Raw genomic sequence first — 18,639 nt, 5'->3', positions numbered from 1 at the left:
CAAATTCAAAGATCTTTAAAAACCAACATAGACTTATATTGCAGTGCCCATGTAATCTTCACATGTACTTACTTTTACGCCACGCGTTGCATCCCGTTAGCAGGGACCTCCTCAGGCGGAAATTGCCTTGTGTTTTACTTAGGGCTTTCTTTTATTTCCATACTATCTTCAGTCAGCTGACTATCCAAGTCATTTGACTTCTCTACCTTAACATTCATGGTACTCCTAAACATGTCGGTCATATTAGCCTATTGTGTTTATAGCAAATATCTTCATTGCATCACATATACTCAATTCTCACTTTTGATATTAAATGAATCTTAAATTTGCCGACCTGACAATTGTGTTTTCACCAATTATATTGTTACAATATTAGCCCATTCATCTAGTGACTCATTTGCAATTTACATATCCACTGCAGTCTAATTATGTGTGGCATGTGAAGATTACCGAATTTAATAAACTATTGGTGCAGCAGGTTCATATTTTCCTCATGTGGCAATTATAAACTGTAGTGTAAATGCATTCTGCATTCATAGATGTACTGCAGACCTTGGTAGCATCACCACGATGGGGATATTTTTTATGTTATAAAGTGCCTAGTGCTTCATTTTCTTATTGCACTTCAGATTACGCTAAACATTGTGACCCATAACATGTAATTGCTATGCACTTTAACAGACCGATTGCTTGAGCGAGTGCTTGAGCGTTCATTTGGAATTTAGTATACTGGGATTACAACCACCAAAAACTAAGCAGAACGTTTTTTGCAACGTTGAGTGATTTTTCCTGCTACTGACCTCTAAAGCAGCCGCTAAAAGCAGGCTGAGCGCCACATGGGTGGGAACCACAAAACTTTTTGAAAATATTCCACCTCCCGTTACTTAGCGCGTATTGATAGCAATAGATATTTCATGTAAGCACAGAGGTGATCGAAAGCAACTATCTGCTGAAAAAGCTACTAGAATTAAACACACTAACGGTTAGTGCCTTCTAGCCCAAGAATGGAGGCTCTCAATAGAAGGGGGTCTGTAGATTGGTGTATTTATTATCAATATCTAAACCAGTAAATGAGAGGCATCACTGAACATATCAGTGTAGCTGATCAAAGTTCAAGGATTTACCCATTTATACGTCTATTTGGGAGAGAGAAAAAATTAAACCAACAAGGCAGAGCAGAAAAAAGCTAAGAGATATGCAGCAGCTCAAGTTATTTTCAAGTTGAACAGAGTGAATGTAGAAATATCCTATCAAAACACTTCTATGGCACTGACGGTGTCACAGAGAATGGACAGACTTGAGATACTGTCAAATGCGGAACCTTCTTCAGCGTAATCACTTAAAACCAGATCCCCCTCCTCCTCACCTGTACCTTCTGAGGCGGATTTCGGTTGTTTCTTCTTCCTCTTGTCTTGGCCCTTTTTCTTTTTGTAGAGGTACGGCCTCTCACGGATGAAAGCCACTCTGCCACCTGTTGTAACAGGATCAGCAAAGGGCCCCCTTCCACGAGTGCCAACAAGAGGAAAAAAGCCGAAGGCAAAAATACCTCGGTTTGGTGTGTTGACCGCAGTTACTTGTATTGAAGTTTAACTGGATGGCAGTTCGAGAGTCCGTCAGCAGGAGATCCAAGTCCTGGATCAACGGCTTCTCAGGTAAAGGCATGAACCTCCAATCAGAATGGTGTATTGGAATCCCAAGGTTCTGTGTATTTCCCGGTCTGGGGCTGCGATGGGAGCAGCGGTGCGGAAAGGGAGGAGAGGTTCCCAGATGCACAACCAGTGGCACGGAGCAATGATGCGGGAGAACCACCAGGAAATTGACGGTAAGAGATGTGCCAGAAGAAGGTGAGTATAACCCTTTAAACAGGGGAGAGACAAGAGTCACAAGAAAAAAAGGAACGGGAAGGTATGGGGCAGAAAGAAGCCAGGGGTGAAACCGGGCGAAATAGAGAGAAAGCCCAACAGAAGAGGGAGCGAAAACCGGGACGAGACCCGAAAAGAAACCTAGAGATAACAAGAGCCCCCGAAAAAACAGGGTAGGCAAGTAGAAGCAAGGTTAGGAGAAAACACTAGCGTGGAAACCCAGGAGCAAGGTAGCAAAGGGATTGCAACGCGCCGAGCGCCGCAAAGGGGCGTGGCTAAATACAGAGGAAAGGAAAAGACACAGAAAAGACTAGAGCGAGCAACAAGGAAGTGAGAAATGAAGGAAGTGGCACTGGCTAAAGGCGGCGCAGTCTCCAAGCGCTCCACAGCCGCCAAGAGGGCATGCAAAGGAAGCTCATGACAGTATGCCCCCTCCCCAAGGCCGGCCCACCTGGCTTACCCGGATACCTGCGATGGAACAGGCAAACCAACCAAGGGGCACAAAGATGAGCAACAGGTTCCCAGGAATCCTCTGAGTGACCATAGCCCTTCCAGTGAACCAACTACTCAAGGCAACCTCTCCAGTACCGGCAACGCAGAATATCCGCCACCTCGTGCTCCTCTGGGGTCGAGTCCGAAACGGCAGGGCCAGCAGGTAAGAATCGGTGATACTGATCATCCTTGTATTCTTTGAGCAGAGAGGAGTGAAAGCCAGGATGGATCCGCTTCATGTGGTGGGGCAGTTATAGTCGGTAGGCCACTGTATTAATGCAGTCCAGAATGGGAAATGGACCCAAATATCTCGGAGATAGTTTAGAGGGACGAACCCAGCGGGCAGATATTTAGTAGAGACCCAGACTCTCATGCCCTTGCCCCAAGAGGGGGATGGCAAGCGTTGTAGATTAGACTGAGCACTGTATCTGCGTTGACTGTCCAATAGGCCTTCCTTGGTGATCCGGTGGACTTCGGATATATTGGCTAGAACAGCATCAACGGATGGAACCTGGGAGGCCGAAGTAATCTGAGTGGGCAAGAAACGAGGGTGAAAGCTGTAGGAACAGTAGAATGGAGTAGTCGCACTGTGCTGCGCATTATTGTAGGCAAATTCAGCTGGTGGCAGAAGAGCAGCCCAGTTGTCCTGCTGATGGTTTATATGACAGCGTAGATACTGCTCAAGTGATGCATTTAGGCGTTCGGTCTGGCCATTGGTTTGAGGGTGCTCTCTCTATGCCAAGACCATTACACAGTTCTTTCCAGAAGCGGGAGGTATATTGACTACCACAATCAGATATTATCTTATCTGGTAAGCCATGCAGATGAAAGACATCTCTAGTGAAAACTGAGGCCATCTCGGCTGCAGTTGGTAACCCCGCTAAAGGGGAAAAGTGAGCCATCTTGGTGAAGGTATCTACCATCACCATAATGCATGTACAACCATCAGAAGGCGGAAGCTCCACTATAAAGTCTGTTGTTAGAATACTCCATGGTCGGATAGGCGGTGGTTCTTGCTGGAGCAAACCGACGGGACGTTGTAGATTGTATTTGGCGTGACTACAGACTGGGCAGGTACGGACATACTCGACAACTTCCTTGGGAATACCTGGCCACCAGAACTGCCTTTGGATGAGATCAAGAGTGTTCGGGGCTCCATGATGACCAGCCACTGGGTCGTCATGGCATCATTTTAGGGCAGTATGTCTAGATGCCGGGTCCGGCAGGAAGAGTCAATGGTTAAAGTACCACAGTCCATCTTTCACAGACCTGACACCCAGTGCCTTTCCTTTAGGCCATGGGTGAACAACATACGGCCCGCGGGCCAGTTGCGGCCCGCCATGCCGTTTTGTCCGGCCTGCGAGGCACAAAGACTTTTCTAATGGAGGGCGGCCCGCAAGCATTATCGGCCGCCCTCCATTAGGAAAGTCTTTGTTGTTGTCTTCCGTGCCGGACAAAACACTGGCCCTCATTGGCTCAGCACACACGCACCACGTCGCTCCTACGAGCCACGTAGTGCGTGTGTGCTGCACCAATGGAGTGCCAGCACTATGGCTGGCGTGGTCCATAAGGCTTGATGCCGGAAGGCATTTCAATCTTGCCACGCCAGCCGTAGTACGACTCCAGTTACCTCGCCAGCAGTCCAGCTTACCTGCCTTCGAGCACGTCTCTGGTAAGTGGTCTGTGTGTTTTTGTGTCGGGTCTGTTTTGCTGTATGTTTGTGTTGTATATGTTGAGATGGTGGGGTGGGGGGGTATCGGGTATGCATGAATGTTTGTTTTTGTATGTTTGTTTTGTGTATGTTGAGATGCAGGGGTGTCGGATGTGCATGAATGTTTGTTTTTGAATGTTTGTGTTGTGTATGTTGAGATGCAGGGGTGGGGGTGTCGGATGTGCATGAATGTTTGTTTTTGAATGTTTGTGTTGTGTATGTTGAGATGCGGGGGTGGGGGGTGTCGGGTGTGCATGAATGTTTGGTTTTGAATGTTTGTGCTGTGTATGTTGAGATGCGGGGGTGGGGGATGTCAGATCTGCATGAATGTTTGTTTTTGAATGTTTGTGTTGTGTATGTTGAGATGCGGGGGTGGGGGTGTTGGGTGTGCATGAATGTTTGTTTTTGAATGTTTGTGTTGTGTATGTTGAGATGCGGGGGTGGGGGGTGTCGGATGTGCATGAATGTATGTTTGCGCAGTGTTTGTTGAGATGCAGGGGTGGGGGGGTGTCGGGTGTGCATGAATGTTTGTTTTGGAGTGTAAGTGCGGTGTATGTTGAGATGCAGGGTCTGTATGTGTGCATGCTTGCTAGTTTGTATGCTGATTTTGGGGGTTCTGGTCTGTATGGTGCATGCTTGAGAGTGTGTGTGCTGAGTTGGGGGGTGGGGGGTTTGGGTCTGCATGGATGAATGCTTGAGTGTGTGTGTTGAGTTGGGGGTGGGGGGTTCAGGTCTGAATGGGTGCATGTTTGAGAGTGCTGATTTGGGGGGTGGGGGTTCGGGTCTGTATGGGTGCATGCTTGAGAGTTTGTGTGCTGAGTTGGGGGTGGGGGGTTCGGGTCTGTATGGCTGCATGCTTGAAAGTTTGTGTGCTGAGTTGGGGGGTGGGGGGTTCGGGTCTGTATGGGTGCATGCTTGAGAGTGTGTGTGCTGAGTTGGGGGTGGGGGGTTCAGGTCTGTATGGGTATTGGTTGGGGGTGGGAGCGTTTGGTTGGGGGTGAGGGGGCCATGGAGCATAGTGTTTGGTTGGGGGTGAGGGGGCCATGGGGCATAGTGTTTGCTTGAGGGGTGGGGGCCAGGGGGCATAGTGTTTGTTTGGGGGTGGGAGCCATGGGGCATAGTGTTTGGTTGGGGGTGAGGGGGCAATGGGGCATAGTGTTTGGTTGGGTGTGAGAGGGCCATGGAGCATAGTGTTTGGTTGGGGGTGAGGGATATGGAGCATAGTGTTTGGTTGGGGGTGAGCGACATGGGGCATAGTGTTTGGTTGGGGTGAAGGGGGCATGGGGCATAGTGTTTACTTGAGGGGTGGGGGCCATGGGGCATAGTGTTTGGTTGGGGGGACATGGGGCATAGTGTTTGCTTGAGAGGTGGGGGCCATGGGGCATAGTGTTTGCTTGAGGGGTGGGGGCCATGGGGCATAGTGTTTGCTTGAGGGGTGGGGGCCATGGGGCATAGTGTTTGGTTGGGGGTGGGAGCCATGGGACATAATGTTTGGTTGGGAGCCATGCGGCATAGTGTTTGGTTGGGGGTGAGGGGGCCATGGGGCATAGTGTTTGGTTGGGGGTGAGGGGGCCATGGGGCATAGTGTTTGGTTGGGGGTGAGGGAGTCATGGGGCATAGTGTTTGGTTGGGGGTGGGGGGACCATGGGGCATAGTGTTTGGTTGGGGGTGAGGGGGCCATGGGGCATAGTGTTGCACTCCAAGAGTGAACCCAATAATAAAGCTAAAACAGGCACAGTTAGGAGATGAACATCCTTTGCTTTTTGAGGAAACCTGACTCAACGAAGGCCATACTCCTCTTGGGCAACCCAAACAGCAAACTATAGCAGTCCAAAATAACGGAATGTCCAACCAAGGGTCAATAAATATATATAATTTAATTAAACAGACGATATACAGTAACTAAATAGAAATAAATTATAACAATGGAAAATGTGTAGTACCAAATGTAAGTTTGAAATGCAAATAAAAATCGTTACCCCTCAAAAACATATTCTTTTTCCATGTGTTTAATACCAATTGGGGGTTGAAAAAGCCTCCTGCCACGCCCCGCCCACATTTACTTTTTCGGCCCACTATAGCCATCATGTAAGGTACTTTTGGCCATCTGTCAAAATCAGTTGTGCACCCCTGCTTTAGGCAGAGACTGAATACTACTGGTGGCATGTCTTACCGCTTTCAAGAAGCAGGATACCTGACCGATCTTTTGTTGAGGAAACATAGGTTCCGGTCGGCTATCCAAAGAAGAACTGGTAACAGGCATTCTAGAAAGGGCGTCAGCCAGAATGTTCTTAGTACCCGGTAGGTATGACAGAATGAAATGGTACTGGGAAAAGAAATGTGCCCACCTGGCCTGACGCAAGTTAACACACTCCACCGGCTGTATAACTTGCAGGTTTTTATGGTTGGTGCGAAGCAGAAAAGGGTGAGCAGTGCCCTGCAGGAGATGACGCCATTCTTCGCAGGCTGTTTTCATAGCCAATAACTCTTTTTCAATCACTGAATAGTTGGCTTGACTAGGAGTAAGAGTTTTGGATACATAAGCCACGGGTGCTCAATTCCATCGTATTTCTGTAACAGCACAGCACCCAAAGCAGCAGCAGACGCATCAGCCTCTACTATAAAAGGTCGATCCTGATCGGGCTGGCGTAAAATGCCGAACAATTCCTTAAGCTGATGAAATGCTGCCTCTGCTTCTTCGGTCCATGAAAACGGTTTGGCTGCCTTTTTTTTAATAGTGCTGTGATGGGTAGGACAGTAGTGGAAAAATTAGATATGAACTTCCGGTAGAAGTTGGTCAAACCCAGGAAACATTGAAAGTCGGACTGGGCCATTTGAGAATGGCATCCACCTTATGAGTGTCCATCACAATACCAGCCCATGACAGCACACAACCCAAATAAGGCACAGAGGTTGCGTGAAAGACACATTTGTACGGGTTGACCAGGAGATGGTTTTCCTTCAGACGCTGCAGAACTTGTCGTCGGTGTACTTTGTGGAGTTGTCGAGAGGTGGAGAAAACACGAATGACATCCAAGTAGACTATGGTAGAGTGAAAAAGGAGATCGGAAAACAATCGGTCCATGAACCGCTGAAAGATAGATGGTGCATTCACAAGGCCGAAAGGCATTACACAATACTCATAGTGCCCGAACGGGGTACGGAAGGCTGTCTTCCATTGATCCCCCGAGCGGACCCGGAGAAGGTGGTAGGCTCTCCGCAGGTCCAGCTTAGCGAATATCACTGCTCCACGAACTGCTTCGAGGACATTTTTGATAAGAGGCATCGGGTACCTATCTCTGCTGGTGACACGGTTGAGGCCGCGATAATCAACGCAAGACCCGAGCTCCTACGTATCCCTTTTGCGGACAAAAAAAAGAGATGCACCCGCTGGAGAGCGTGATGGTTGGATAAGGCCATTGCGCAAGTTGGTATCTAGGTATTGTCTGAGTACCTCCTTCTCTTTGAGTGAGAGAGAGAACATACGTCCAAAGGGAATGAGAGCATCGGCTTCGAGGTCTATAGCGCAGTCCTCAGGTCGGTGAGGGGGGAGTTCTTGTGGGTCCTTCTCCATGAAGACTTCGCTAAAGTTAGACAAATGAGTTGGGATGGAATGGACCCCTATAGTTGAAGGCTGAGATGCTGCAACAGATGTGGTCTTGACGGTAGTATACCGATTGCCTGGAAGACAGGATTGAAGACAGTGGTCCGAGCTGAAGGACAACTGGTTGTTGCACCAGTCTATGGTGGGGTTATTCTTGCGCTACCATGATATGCCTAAGATCACGGGGAAGTGTACTGCCCTGATGAGATTGAATTGTATGGTCTCAGAGTGTTGCATTACAGTCATGATTAGCTTGGTGGAGGCATGGGTTATTAGACCAGAGCTCAAAGGTTTGCCATCCACCCCTTCGACCTGTTGGTCTTCTCCCTTCTCAATGCATTCTATTCCTCATTTGCTGGCTCAGATAATGTCCATAAAACACCCGGCTGCTCTACAATCAATCAGAGCCAACACATCGACACTCTTTTGGTTGATCTCCAGCTGCACCGCCACCACCACCACACCACCGCCACCACCATGAGACGGTTATCTTCAGAAGGCGTGGTAGAAGTAACTGACATGGAAACTTCGGGACTCGGTAGCTCCCCTCAGAAATGAGTCCATACTAATTCTGAGGCCGAGTGTTTCCCAGCCGACGTGGTGGGACTTCGGGGCAATCTCTCAGGCAATGCATATCTGATCCGTAATACATACAAAGATTGTTGTCTTTAAGTCTCTTGCGCTCATCTGCAGAAAGAGGTCCTCGGGTGGTTCCGATCTGCATGGGCTCTTCTTTAGGCTGCCTAGGTGAGGAGGGAAGAAGCATCAGTGTTTCTGGTTGGAACTGTATACTGCACCCTTTCCTCTGCTCGGAACATCTTTCAGGTTGGCGAAAGTCGATTTGTAGAACTGTAGTTAGAAGGTCAGAAAACGTCGTAGGTCGTGAAACCCTGGCTAACTCGTCCTTCAAATCTTCGCGTAGTCCTCTGCGAAATATGGTGTACTGGGCATTCTCAGCCCACCCAGGCTCCGCAGCGACCCGCTTAAACATTGAGACGTATGTCAGGAAGTCTACTGTTCCTTGCCGGATAGCCAATAATTCCTCGCTTGCGACTTGTGTGGTCTCTCTTCTCTCAAACGTTTCTTTGAACTGGGCAGTAAAGCCACTGTAATCCTGCAACAGAGGGCTGGCACTTGTCACTAGCGGGGTAGCCCAGGCCAAGGCGTTTCCAGTGAGATTCAAATGAGGAAACCTATGCATGCTTGGTCTGAAGCATAGGTCTGGGGTTGGAACGTGAAATATACAATGCAAGCTTCCATAAATTCTTTAAACCGACGTGGTGACCTTTCGTGCTTCCCAGAGGCTAACGGCATAGAAGGAAGTTCAGTCCTGGGTTGTTCTCTGTTAGTAACCAACTGCCGTAGGGTGGCATTCTCAGTTTTAACTGATTGGAGCTCCTGTGATAAGCCCTGTATGGCGTTTCCCAGCTCCTGGACTTGCTCAGCAGTTGCCATAGTAGTAACACTTGGGCGTTGCAATCTGTCAAATGCAGAACCTTCTTCAACGTAATCACTTAACACCAGATCCCCCTCCTCCTCACCTGTACCTTCTGAGGCGGATTTCAGTTGTTTCTTCTTCCTCTTGTCTTGAGCGAAAACCGTGACGAGACCCGAAAAAAAGCCTAGAGATAACAAGAGCCCCCCAAACAAAATGGTGCAAGCAAGTAGAAGCAAGGTTAGGAGAAAACACTAGCATGGAAACCCAGGAGCGAGGTAGCAAAGGGGTTGCAACGCGCCGAGCGGCGCAAATGGGCGTGGCTAAATACGGAAGAAAGGAAAAGGCACAGAAAAGACTAGAGAGAGCAACAAGGAAGTGAGAAATGAAAGAAGTGGCACTGGCTTATGGCGGCGCAGCCTCCAAGCGCTCCACAGCCGCCAAGAGGGCATGCGAAGGAAGCACATGACGGATACTCAAAGAGGGGAATCAGCAAATGGTGGGAAGCCATGATCCTAACAATTTATATTGAAGAAAAAAGAATACCTAGAGGTTTAAGAATATTAAAAATCCCCTCTTAAGAACGGATAGAACCAGAGTGATTGAAAATGAACAGACCGCACAAATACGTGCTCATTTGATATGATTAGGACACTAGTAAAATTTGCCAAAAAAGATCGGGAGAAATTTATGAGCGAAATAGAGAAATGGGAAGAGAAACTATTTAGCTTGAGTGAGGCTGATGAATGCAAGAAGAAAGTTGCTAGGATGAAAGACAACTTGGAACAATGTGAAGGAGAAATACAAATGATGAAACAGTAGAAATGTCACAGAAAGACTATGAGCAAGATAGGATATATACCTTTGCTAAGAAATTTGACCAACCTATCAAGGATCAGTTACTAATGAGCGAAACGTCGACTAAATCAAATGTTTTGCAGGCCATAAAATCTACCTCATCAGAGGTTGATACCTCAGAGCCCGACCTCATACCCAGACCTTAGACCCACGAGAATGAATTTTTTGGAAGGGTTCAAGTCTCCTACACCACGCGAGCAGAAACAAAAGGAATCCACAAGGAAGACCAACAATAAAAGGAAGAGGAGGAATAAGAGGAAAACCAGGAGAGGAATAAATGCAGGCGAAGATACCTTCAGGGTCGGATCACTCGTTTTGGGAGCAGATAGAGAAGCAGAGGCAATGGATGACAGAACAAGATTTAAGAGCTAAAGTATTTAATGTTTCTGAGAAACCCATCTCAGAAATAGAAAAAGAAGTCTTAGAACTGGGTTCAACTTGTTCTCCCATTCCGAATTTTGACTTTGCACAGACGAGAACAGATCTGTTCAAATATCTGCAGAAAGTTAAATTACACAAATTCTTTATGACAAAATTAAGCAGCTCTGAACGTGCACCAATGGTGCCTCCACCTAAGCCTAGCCTGTTAACTATGAAAGATCTAGATTCTCTAAAAAACACTGGGAGAAAAGCAGACAGATGATATGAAGGTTAATCTGGATAATGACCAAATCTTGACCAAATATGGGGTATCCTCCGATTAAACTCAAGAAAGAGGATTTAAGAATAAATCTTTGTTTAATCCCAATATATTTTCCAATAATATTGAGGTATTTGAAGAATGTGTCATTAGATACTTGAGGAAATTAGCCAACATTAAGCATTTTAGTAAATCTAATGTAACGTCGGCTCAACAAGAAGCTATCACCAATTTGAAAAATGACAATACAATAGTCAGACAGGCAGAAAAAGGAGGAGGTATCGTAGTGTGGGACAGAACTAAATATATATTGGAAGCACAGAGACAACTGAGTGAACATGAATGTTATGAACAAATTGGAATTGATGATTTCGGTGTTATTAAAATGCAACTTCAGTTTTCGGATCAATTCAAAGGCCGGAATCTTCTGAAATCCTGTATATGAAAACCCCAATCCTTTACTTCATTTCAAAGATACATAAGAACAGTGAAACGCCACCTGGAAAGCCGACTGTTTCATCACGAGGATCTCTGCTAGAAAATATATCAACGTATCTAGATAATTTTTACAGTCTTTTGTCAAGGATATGAACTTGTATATCAGAGATACAATGGATCTTCTTATGAAAGTGCAAGGAATATAATGGGACACTAATTATATTTTGGCCATGCTAGATGTTGTATCATTGTATATGTCAATACAACATCACAATGGCTTGAAAGCATGACAACATTTTTTGCACTCTGAGTCCAACAGTTTTAAACAACAAAATTATGTTATTATTACTTTGCTTGAATTCTGCTTGGAACATACTATAATCTTGTTTGAGGATCAACTATACCATCAAAAATGTTGAACTGCTATGGGGTTGTGCATTGCTCCAACGTATGCAAATCTATACGTGGGGTGGTGGGAGCAAGAAGTAGCATGGTTGGAACAGAATGAACAATATGTGTTGCTAATTATTTGTGGGTCTAGATTCATTGATGATCTGTTCCTCATTTGGAGAGGGACAGAAGAATCATTGAGAGAATATATTGGTGTACTTAATAATAAACAAATGAATCTACAGCTAAACTCTACTATGAGCCACACCAAACTAGTCTTCCTTGATGTCAATCTGTTCATAGAGAGGGATAGACGTTGTAGTAAGCTCCAATTCTATTCTTCATGGTAAAAGCCATTACCCTAAAGTGCTGATTCAAAGCATTGTTTATGGGGAGATAAGAGCAAAAATAAATTGTACCTTGAATAGGGATTTTGAAGATGTGAGTGAGATGGGACCACGTTTTATAGAGAAAGGCTACCCTAGAAGTGTAATCGAAGCCTATAAGAAAACAGTTAATTGGAACAGACAGGAGTTATTACATGTTAAAACCAAGAAAAATAGAAATGTATCCGATTCGTCACTGAATAAAATGCTCAAGCACAAAAAATAAGAGTTATTATGCAGAAGCATTGGTCAATTTTATTGGCAGACAGTGATCTGAATAGCACTTTAGGGAATCATGTACAAATTACATTCTCTAAAGCCAAAACTCTGAAAGATTTGATACCCTTGAGTATGCTGAAACCCAAGAATGATAATTGGTTACAAAAACCCATAAGAAAAGGATTTGAAAAATGCAATACATGTAAGATGTGCAAATTTGTTGAGCCTAAATTGAGTAGTGAATTATAGAATAAGAGAAAAGAAGAAGTGGTATATTACTCACAGAATTAACTGCCTCACTAAATGTGTGGTTTATGCCATTTCCTGTCCTTGTGGAAAGATATACATTGGTTGAACTAGTTGTCAACTTAAAACTCGGATATTGCAACATTATAGAGCAATCTTGAATAGAGATGTGAATAATCCTTTGGTGGTGCATTTTGCTGAGGAGCAGGATAATAATGCGACTTTGATTTGATTCTATGCATTAGCACATGTATCTGAACACAAAAGAAAGGATAATAGAGAATGTGCAATGCGGAAATTGGAATCTAGATTTATAATTGAATTTAATACAAAGAAACCTAAGGGACACAACTCGGATGAGGAATTAGCTATACATTTATATGATTACTAATTAAGAAAATGAATGAATTACATTTTTTTATTATATATGTAAAATTTTTGAATTGGATGACATTTTAGAAGGTATATAATGTTTTAACTGGAAATGTTTTATAGAGCAAGTTGTTATGTTAACTGGATTCACCTCTGAACACCTTGAAGAGCAATTTAACCTTCAATACGGTAGTGTAAAAGCAGACCTAGTTTGGGAGGCGAATTGAGAATAGTAACAATGATTATTAAGGAATATGCAAGTAGCACTTTAATAAGCCCACTTGGGCGGGACAGTGTTATATCTCTATAAATATGTTGATTATGTATGTGATCTGCAAGAAGCCTTTAAGGAGTCTGGGAATGTGCAATAGAATCATGAAGCACCTGGCACTTTACTAAGAATTGGCCCACTGGGACACAATGTTTAGCGTAATTTGAAGTGCAATAACAAAATGAAGCACGATGCACTTCATAACATAAAGAATGTGCCCATCATAGTGATACTACCAAGGTTTGCATCAATTCAGAATGCATTTGCACTACAGTTTATAATTGCCACATGAGGAAAATGTGAACCTGCTGCACTATTAGTTTCTTAAATTCAGTAATCTTCACATGCCACACACAATTGGACTGCAGTGGATATGTAAATTGCAAATGAGTCACTAGATGAATGGGCTAATATTGTAACAATATAATTGGTGAAAACACAATTGTCAGGTCGGCAAATGCAAGATTAATTTAATATCAAAAGTGAGAATTGAGTATATGTGATGCAATGAAGATATCTGCTATAAACACAATAGGCTAATATGACCGCCATTTTTATGAGTACCATGAATGTTAAGGTAGAGAAGTCAAATGACTTGGATAGTCAGAAAATATTGAGCTGCTGCACAATTAGTTTCTTAAATTCGGTAATCTTCACATGCCATGCAGAATTAGACTGCAGTGCATATGCAATTTACAACTAAGTCCCTAGACAAAAGGGCTAAATTTTGTAACAAAATAATTGGTGAAAAAACAATTGTCAGGTCTGCAAATATATTGTAGGATTAATTTAAAATCAAAGGTGAGAATTAAGTATATATGATGTAATGAAGATATTTGCTATAAAAACTATAGGCTAAGATGGCTGCCATGTTAACGAGTCCCATCAATGTTAAGGTAGAGACTTCACATGACTTGGCTAGTCAGCTGACTGAAGATTGTATGGAAATAAAAGAAAGCCCCAAATAAAACACAAGGTAATTTCCGCCTGAGGAAGTCCCTGCTAACGGGATGGAATACACGGCGTAAGAGTTTGTATGTGTGAGGTTACATGCACACTGCTATGTAAGTCCATGTTGGTTTAGAAGAACTTTGAATTTGTTTTTATTAAGAATAATATTTTATTGTTATGCACTTTAAAAGACAGAGTGCTTGAGCGTTAATTTCGAACTTAGTATACTAGATTACAACCACCAGAAACTAAGAGGCAAGTTATTTGCAATATATATATATAAAGTGTAGGAAAGTCCATTTGAGCCAATTCACACATTACCCAACACCACCTAGTCACAACAGCAAGGCATTGTGGGTATGCAAATTAGCTCAAATGCAGCACTGCCCTCTTACACAAAGACAATTTCCCGGAGAAAACGGTTTGAATTTTAGCTAATTTGCATACCCACAATGCCTTGCTGTTGTGATCAGAACTGGAGGTGAAGGCTACTAGGTGACGTTGTGGGATGTGTGAATTGGCTCAAATGGACTTTCCTACTTTCACATTTCCGGTGAAAGGGTTTTTTCAAACCTGTTTGAACCCACCATAACTTTCTTGGTGTTGTGTATATTTCAGGTGGCTACTGGGTGGCATTGTGGAATGTGTGATTGTGATCAAGTGACAGTGAAAACCGAGGGAGAAGGAAGGGGTTAATCAGGGTGTGTCCGACGGTTACGGGACGGAGAGAAGGATGAACTGTTACACGGAAAGCCGCCACTGTGGGATTTGTTCATAACCTTGACATTCTGGGCCAGTACTTTACAAGCATCGGACCCCCATAAGAGAATGGGGACAACGGGCAGGGGTGAGGTAACCACTGTCCTACAATAATGTCGGACCACTATTACGTAACCATAAAGAAATAAAATAAAGAACCGTGTACAAATTACCTTGAGTCTCAGCGTGCTGTGTCAGGTGTGAGCAGAGGTGCGGATGAAGAAAGCTGTTCTGGATAGGCTAGGACACAACAAAGAAACGTACCGGGTAAAGTTCCGGGATACAAAGTTGTTACCACAGGAGACGCAAAGATAGCGTGAAGGAGATGGCAGACAAATGGCTCCAGCAAGGCACTACCATTACCCACGAAATGGTCGAGAGAATCATATTAGAACAGTTCTTGGAAGCCTTGCCCACCCCGGTGCAGAGGTGGGTGAGACAATATTACCGTCCAAGTCTGACTGAGGCCGTCAACATAGCCTCTGCTTACAAGAGGGCTGGCCAGGGAAGAGTGCTGACGTATGTTTCAATTAATATAATGGTGGGAAGGCCCCCCAACCCTCCTAATCGACTGTGCCGAGGAGGAGGAATGACCACGGTTCCGCGGAAACCAGAGATGGAAGCAGGAATACCGGGCTAGACGACTGGGTAATCTCCACGGAGCCCACAATGCTACGAATGCAGAGAATGGGGCCATATTGCACGGCATTGCCAAAAAAGGAATAAAATTGAGCCCATGTATATCAGGCTATTTGATGCATCACATGATAGGACCTACCTTGAAGGACGAGGCCCGCAACCCAGACCACAGTACCCCTATGTCTATGAGGCAGAGGTGGAAGGAATCCCCATGAGAGCCCTGCTGGACTGCGGAAGCCTGCAAACAGCAGTTAGCGCCAAATTGGTAGGTGGTGGGAACAAACAGAGACCGAATACTGATATGTTGTGTGCATGGAGATGTGAAAGTGTATCCGACTCAAGATATCAGGGTAAGGTTGGCTGGAGAGCATGTGAAAGTCAAGGCTGCAGTGCTACCTGTGCTCCTGGATCCTCTAGTGGTTCGAACAGATGATGAGCTAATGCCTAAACTCATACAGAGCATGAAACAAAATTGGTTGGCTAACACTCCCTTCCAAGACCCTTGGTAGCAGTGATAACCATGGAAGGTGTAAATACTGGAAAGGTAGACAAATTCTCTATGTTCTTGACAGCCACCATCTGTGCTTCTTTGTCACACAGAGGTGCTTTGGCAGTAGCAATCAAAGCTCGAATGTTACTAACTTTTGTCATAAAAAAGTCTTCCAAAGCATTGCATAACAATTGTGAAGCAACCACAGTGGTATTAACATTTTCTGCGGAGAGAGAACGTACCAGAGACAAAATCTCTTTTGGCTTGTTCAGTGCTCCTTCCACTCGGTTGGTATAATAATTTACTTTAGCAAGTCGAATTGCCTGATGGTAAGCATCAGAACTCTGTCAGTCAATCCGGCGGTGTGTATGAAACCCGCCATCTGCATTCTAACTGGAGGTTATTTTGGCCCTGATTTTTGTGTGTGTCATAAAACCAGGGTTCTGAGAAACACGGTTTACTCTTGCAGAGTTACAGAGGAGCAAGAGAGCCAGCCACCCTAAAAAATGACTGTACAATGCCAGGCGGGTTGGCCTCCCGATCGAAGTCTCGTGTACCTTTTAGTTCAGAAATGACATCTTTTTTAAGTACTTGACGCCAACAACGCTTCAATAGGACAGGATAAGGTTGGACAGAAGGAGTGGGTATGTGAAGCAAAAAAGGTACCACAGTGATCCGACCAAAGAATGGGAAACAATGGGTAAATTGTGGCCATAGTAGATGAGGCAAAAACTAGATCCAAGGTGTTGCCCAACACATGTGTAGACCCATGGACCACTTGTGTCAGATTAAGATCATTCATAGTTTCAATAAAATGATATTCCAGGGCATTCGGTGTGCCAAAGAAGTTCAAATTAAAATCACCCAACTTCACCAGATTTGGGAAGTCAAGGTACAAAGTTGCGGGTAATTCAAGGAACTGATGGAGAAAAGGCAATCGGCCCCAGGGGGTCGACAGACTATAAGAATATGGACAAAGAAGGTGCACAAAATACTAATGCGACCTAGAAGTACTTCACATTTGATTTTATGATTCAAAGAGAGCATTTTTGCCATGAGGGACGTTTTCATAATAATAGCAACCCCCCCCCTCCCCTGGGATTAGCAGCAGCAGGACCCATACGTAATAAATAATATGTGGCTGGAAGGGCTTGTATGACTGCATATCCACCCCCTGGGTTGGGATCCAAAAGCAATGGCATTTCCCTGGCCACCTGAAAAGAGGATACCAGTGAAAAAGAAGTGAGGACACCCTCAAGTTTCTCACAACACCCAGTACTTGTTGGGGTGGTCCCCTTTCTCCATTGGTGTGTTTTGGTGGGCACCCGAAGCCCTGTGTTCTGGTGTGTATGATTTAGGATAGTGTTTTGGGGTTGTAGTTGCTGATGGTTTTACTTTCTTTTCAATGCACCACAGCTGTTGGTGGTAGGATGTGAGACGGTTGTGGTTTGAGAGTTTATGGACTTGTGATGAGTTGTGGTGTTGATCTGGTTCCCTTGGTTAGAGTGTCTCGCTGTGGGCTTGCAACGAGACTGAGTTGTGTTGACTGGTTGGCCTGTTCAATTGCAGGACGTTGAGGGGATGAGGTTGGTGGGAGCATTGCTCCTTGTTCTCAGGAATGGTGTAGTTATGGTAGTGTGCTTTCTGTCTGAGTGGAAATGGGAATGTTGTTGGAATTGTCAGACTTCTGGTTGCTTTCTTAGATGGCGTTTCCCTGCGTTTCATCCCCTTTTCCCTTTGTCTGTGTTGAGGAGGGAGATGTGTTTTAACTTGTGTCTCCCTTGCCATGGTGCTGTGTGAATGCAAGCTGGAAGGAATGCCCGATGGAATGCTGATGTGGAAAATGTTGATGTGCAATTGCCCCTGAATGTTCTATGGATGTCAGTTGGAACTGACACCCTACGGGAGTGGGAGCCGGTAGATGTTTCCTAAGTCTTCCCTTATACTTACCTTGTAAATTACCTGCTTGTGTTACCTTGTCAACTTGGACAGAAGTAAAAGGGTTCACTTCCCTACCTGGTGTCTCTGAGATCTTCTTCACCAGGAGCACATCTTTACAAGTAGCCTCAGACCAGGGTGCTACATCTCTAAAAAGACTTACTTTTAGTGAGAATGTAAGGGGGTGGGGGAATTATGATAGGCAGGAGTACTCTGGTCAATAGAAGGAGACTTCCACCATTTTGTTTCTCCCTGTCTCTGTTTCTCTCTCTCTTCGTTCCCTGTCCCCTCTACTTCCCCTGTAGCAAAGCACTTTGGGTGTGACATCAGAAGGGCAAAGTCCACTCCATTTAAGAGCAGGGATTGGAAACTAAGGCAAGCTACCTTTAGTCCAATCACCTGGCAAATTGTGGTCTTCCACCGCTTCAGCAGATTATCTCAGGTCCTTTAAGGATGCAGATTTACTCTGAAGAACTCGCTGGACTTTGGGAAAGTTGTAATTTTCAAAGCCCTCAGGCCGAGGTGATGAAGGAGCCATTCAGGCAGAAGGAAGATCTGTCCTCTACCCTTTCCCAGGACACATTGGGAGTGACCTCTGCTGTGGCGTAACACGAAAGTTTGGACAATTGCCAACTGTATTCAAGTTTACGTGAAACTAACCAAACACTAGTCTGTATTCCAAAGCCAGGCAGACAGTCTGTACTTAGGAATAAAACCCCCGTGGTTAAGGGCACAGTTATTTCTAACAGAGCAAGAAACTACTATGGGTTTTACCACCCACAGTGGCAAGGCTGTGTAGGAAGACAGGAAAGGATAGATTTAGATTCTAAATTTCCCTTCCTTGTGGCCTCGTCTATCCCTGTGTAGCGCTGCTGGACCGCCTACAAATACAGGGGAAAGAATAAGAAGAGACACTAACTTCTTCTAGATGTTAAACA

This window comes from Ambystoma mexicanum, chromosome 14 (genome assembly GCF_040938575.1).
Source record: "Ambystoma mexicanum isolate Mex_15411 chromosome 14, UKY_AmexF1_1, whole genome shotgun sequence".
Lineage (NCBI taxonomy): Eukaryota > Metazoa > Chordata > Amphibia > Caudata > Ambystomatidae > Ambystoma > Ambystoma mexicanum.
This window is presented reverse-complemented; position numbering follows the sequence as displayed.